This window comes from Beta vulgaris, chromosome 3 (assembly GCF_026745355.1).
Source record: "Beta vulgaris subsp. vulgaris cultivar EL10 chromosome 3, EL10.2, whole genome shotgun sequence".
Lineage (NCBI taxonomy): Eukaryota > Viridiplantae > Streptophyta > Magnoliopsida > Caryophyllales > Amaranthaceae > Beta > Beta vulgaris.
Window position 1 is genome coordinate 45,133,844 of NC_079204.1, and position 5,465 is coordinate 45,139,308.

The 5,465-nt window shown below is 36.9% G+C and overlaps 1 long non-coding RNA gene across 1 annotated transcript; it reads left to right on the forward strand.

Annotated features, from left to right (window-relative positions):
- The first annotated feature begins 4,386 nt into the window (after positions 1–4,386).
- LOC130590642 (uncharacterized) lies at positions 4,387–5,076 on the forward strand. Its single transcript, XR_008968475.1, has 2 exons — positions 4,387–4,781; positions 4,925–5,076. It is a non-coding gene; the product is annotated as an uncharacterized LOC130590642 (long non-coding RNA).
- The last annotated feature ends 389 nt before the right edge of the window (positions 5,077–5,465 follow it).

The following is a 5,465-nucleotide window of genomic DNA, read 5'->3' on the forward strand; positions in this document are numbered from 1 at the left end:
ATAGTATAAGATAAGATTATAACACATGGTTATTCATCCTATAAACTCTTGCCTTGATGTCAATGAGTGAGAGTCAATGGAATATAAAACTAAAGAGATAGCTTACTCAAAGAGCAACTCTAATTTTACATCAATGATGTTAATTGTGCGAACATTTTTTTATAATAAAAAATTAAATTTAAAAAAAATTTCTACTCTTAATATAAAAATTAAGGGACCAATATAATCTTAATTGAACAGGGTCTCCTTGATGAATGAACCTCCCTGGATGAAGTAATACTATGCTTGTCTTCTTAATGCTAAGAACATGGTCGATTTTATCTTCATTTTTGTTATCAACATCCTTTGGTTTGGAACGCATAACAGTATGATCTTACGGCATCCCATGAAAAAGTTCATTCGACAGCAATAGAAACAGGCCGCGTCGCGACATCCCATGAAAAAGTTCATGTGGGAGCTGCGGGCAGCCTCGTGACGACACCTCTTGAAAAAAATTCATGCGTCACCTAGGATAAAGTTCACGCGGTAGTTGCTGGCGGCCTTGCGTCGTCCCATGAAATGCTCATGCGACAGTTGAGGGCGGCCTCAAGGCATCCCAATGAAAAGTTCATGCGACAGCCTTTCATTAGTAAGATTATCGTATAGACAAAAACCCATATGGTGTGAAACATTATCATTATAGATTTTATCGGATACGACCTACTGTGGTTTACCATCAACAAAAACATCAGCCACAAGAACCAACCTAGGACTAGAATGAACCCCCACAAGAGGCGTCGAATGAAAACCTAAGTAACTCATGATATAATCGGAGACTTGTTGAGCGAGCAATTATGTTGTTTTAGATCCAAAAACCTTAGCATCCTTAATAACTTGTTTAGGTAAATCAAGTAACTTACTTTCATTGGGAGAATGTAGCTTTAAACATGACAACAACACGAAAATGATCGATATTGCATTCCATGTTTTGATGATGCTAAATACTTCGGTGTTTTTATAGTTTTATTTTGAAAAATATAAAATTCCCAAAATACTGTGTTATTACTTGTTACATGATAATGTGTATTTTATCTTGTAGAGAAAGATTAATGAGTCTTAATCTAATTAAGATAGTATATTTTATACATGCTTAAGTTTATTATATGATATATTTAATGAATCTATTAACTTAGGATCTTTTGAACAAAAAGATTCTCAGCTATTAGATATTTTATGATTGTTGTTTTCTTAAGAAAAATCAGGTTAAATATTCATGCCTACAAATGTATTAGGCCCAATAGATCACTGGCTCTTTCACCCTTTCCCGTAAAAGGTGACTTTGTCATTGAATAGGAGTAAGATTTTCTCTAACTTCCTATTGGATGTATGCGCACAAACGGCTAGTAGAGGAGGTTGATTACTATTGCAATAATCGTGGATGATGTGCAGCGAGTTATGGGGCATGATCCCTAACTCAGCCAAAGTTTCCCAAGAAAGTACGAAAATAAGTAGAATATCGACAAGGTCAGCGACATTCGTTCTTGATGGAGAACGTGGAGTGAAGAACAAGAAATTACAGCAGCTATTTAAGAGAAAATAAGTGTTCGAAAAATCTATGACTTCCAAGCATTATAATTCTATATTTACTTAAATAGTTTTTCTGTAATTTTCTTCTTCTCCTACAATACATCCCATTGTAATATTCTTAGTGTTTTGTTGAGTGAAAATTTTCAGAATATCCTTGTAATCAAGTGAGACAAAGAAAGAGAGAAAATAGAAGACTTCGAGTGAGGTCAAGTGAGTGTCATCAGCTCAGAGGGAATTGAGTGACTGGGAACAAGTTCCTAGTGGAACAAAGAAGGGTCCAGTCATAAGTTGTAAAGAGAGTCTTTTAGCCTATTTCAATAAGAGAAGTATTGAGTAAAAATCCCTTGGGGTCAAGGTTTTTTCTTCCTATTAGACCTAGGAAGTTTTCCTTGTAGGTTAAATTTTGTGTGATCTTTCTTTCCTTTTGAGTTCTTTTAATTCCACATTTAAGTTCGAAAATTTCCCCTCAAGTACAATTCAAAGCCCCCCTCTTGTAGTTGGTCTAGTGTTCATACTAGAATAATAATTGATATCAGAGCCTAGTACCTCCAAAAATCAGTTAACCCTAAGCAACTTGTACCTGGCACCATGAACACTACATGAGAAAAACTTGATGAAGGGTATTCTACCCAACGTCCGTCCATGTTCAATGATGTTACTAACTGTTTCTTTCATGATGTAGATCTTGAATATAAAAATTATGTCTTTGGATATTATAATCGCTTTTCTATACTTTATTTATATTCATATTTTATTATTATTATTCATATCTATGCATATCATATGTCTGCCTGATTGTTCTATGCATGATTTAATGCTTTTATTATCCACATGTTATTTTTGTTAATCAAAGACCTAAAGAAATATTCTAACATTAATCAAATTAATTTGGACAACCTGCTAGGTTCCCTGGAAATTGATTTCATAATAACATGTCATTAAAAAAATAGTAATTTTATGTGTATCCTGAACCAACCTAGAATAATTATTTTTAGGGTTCTTAGAACATTATTTGGTTATTCTATTGCATAAACATTGACATGAATCGATATGGTTCCTAGTTGTGTACTTGTGTTTGTATCCTCGCCCCCGAACTCAATCTTTGGTTCATTTTGACCATCTATGGAGTCTAGACGGAGAAATCTACATTGGATAAGTTCCTAATTTGTCCCTACGATTTTTCCATATCTAATTAGGTTTATGAGTCTTCCTTTAAAAACTTGTTGGTCACTTCAAAAAGTTTTTAATACAAAACCTTTATAGTGGGGTAGTCAAATATAAATACGCACACATGCCGCGTAGACAAAATAAAAACACGTCTACACTCCCCCCCACCCCCCTTCCCGATTCGAATCCCGCCAACCAATCGTGCTCAGATAAGAGGTTTTCTGAACCAAGAATTGGAATGTTGAATCAAGCCTAGATTAATTTTGGATTTTTTTTGGGGTTTTTCGAAGGGGGTGGGGGGGGAAAGTGGTGGTTGCGGGCTCTAAAGGGGGGGGGGGGCGGGAGGGCTACGTGATTCGAAGGGGTGGGCGGAGAGGGGTTGCGGGATTCAAAGGGGTGGGGTGGGGGAGGGAGGTTGCGTGCTGGGGGTGGGAAGGGGGTAGGAGCTGGGGTTGGGGGTTTGCATGGGCAGGGGTGGGGGAAGGGGGCTGCTGAAGTGATGGGGAAGGGGGGGGGGGGTTGGGAAGAATTTCATGAATTACATTCCAAAACAACATCTTCTATTTAAAAGGAGCATCTAACTTCCAAAGCTTTGGCAATATATGTGAGATTGACAATCGAGAATTTAAATTGGGGATATAATTACAATAAGGAGATTTGATATTGAAATTGCCATCATTTGAGAAAATCCATCTAATACCATCTTTTACATCAACAAATCTTGGAAACGGGAGATCTTTAATTTGGGTAAGGATGTCTTGTGGGATAAGTGAGGTAATTTGGTTAAGGTTCCAGTTTCCATTAAGAATGATATAAGATACTCTCCAATGAGCAATTGAATCCGTAATCACAATGTCTTGACGTTCATAAAGAGGTTTCTCCCCAACCCAATGGTGAAACCAAAGAGATATGTCCTCTCCATCCCCAACATTCAAAATGGTTCCTTGTTTAAAAGTATCCCTCCCCTTAAGCATATCTCTCCAAATGGTAGAGTGGGATTGGTTAGGAATGACATCTAGGAAGTTTGTTCCCCTTACAATATCTCCCTTTTAAGATTTGAACCCAAAGGTTACCAGGATGGGTGATGAATTTCCAACCTAATCTATTTTTATAAGTCCCTTATCCCCAAACCCCCTTCCATCATTGGTTTACAAACATGGTCTCAAGAGGTTTTGAAAATATAATGTCTTTGGCCAACCTTGTTCCACAAGAAACGTTTAACATCTTTCTGAATTTCATTGAGCACCACTTAAAAGAATAATATTACTTTGCATAGCATATAAAGGGTAAGTGTTTAGGACAAATTTAATTAGGGTACATCTGCCTGCCATGTTCAGCACCTTAGTTTGCCAACTCTTTATTATATCCTTGTTTATCTAGAAGCTCAAAATAATATTTCTTACCAAAGCTAGTAGACACCTTCAGGCCACAATGAGAAGCAAGAGATTGCTTGACATTATGGCCCATCTTCTGAGGCACAATTAGGGTTGATTTTAGAACGTTAAGGAACAACCATAATGCCTACGAAACTCATTCAACACATCCATTATTACATCAAGGTTTTCCAAAGAGGCTTTTCCAAACAAAAATACATCATCAGCATAAAATGAAAGAAAAATTGACAATAGAGGTCTCAACTTTGGGTGACAATTTTTAAAAGAGTTCGTATTGTGTCGGACGAGTCCGACACAATATTCTCGTCGGACCACTTCAGTTAGAAGCACTTGTGCTTCAGTTAGACTTACTTGGGTTTCAGTTGGTCTTTATTTTTTTTTTTTCAGGTAGTCTTCATTTTTTTTCAAGTAGTCTTCTTTTTTTTTTCAGTTGGTTCTTGTGCTTCAGTTAGACTTACTTGGGTTTCAGTTGGTCTTTATTTTTTTTCAGGTAGTCTTCATTTTCGTTCAGGTAGTCTTCATTTGTTTTCAGGTAGTCTTCATTTTTTTTCAGGTTGTCTTCATTTTTTTTTCAGTTAGTCTTCTTTTTTTCAGTTGGTTCTTGTGCTTCAGTTAGACTTACTTGGGTTTCAGTTGGTCTTTATTTTTTTTCAGGTAGTCTTCATTTTGTTTCAGGTAGTCTTCGTTTTTTTCAGGTAGTCTTCATTTTTTTCCAGTTAGTCTTCTTTTTTTTTTCAGCTGGTTCTTGTGCTTCAGTTAGACTTACTTGGGTTTCAGTTGGTCTTTATTTTTTTCAGGTAGTCTTCATTTTTTTTCAGGTAGACTTACCATATCAAGTATCATGGATTCTTAGTTTTATTATTCTTTCATGTAACACTAACCTCTGCTTTGTTGTTGTTGTGATTGTGGTTGCTTCCTAAGCCGTCTGATCTAGAATCAGAAAAGCTGACAATTAGATTGATGGAGGAGATGGTGAATTATTGAACATGAGTAGTTGATGTTGTTGCTGTTGAACATGAGACTAAAAACCAAGTATGGAGGAACTCATTTCTCTCTCCTCTACAAAATGGCTGCCACCAGTTGGATCTTTCTCTCTTGAACGTCCACCGTCGACACAACAAGGTGGCGGAGGAAGAAGATGAAGAAGGAGCAGCGGCGCGGCGGCGGCAGAGGAAGAAGATGAAGAAGGAGCAGCGACACCGTTCTCGCGGCTTCGTCCGACGAAACATATTGGGTCAGACGGTCTGACCCAATAGTTTCACTTTTTAAAAAGTCTAAACTATTGATTAACCAGTGTAGGTTCCAAATTTAAGGAGTCTTAACTTTTAGCGGGCCTTA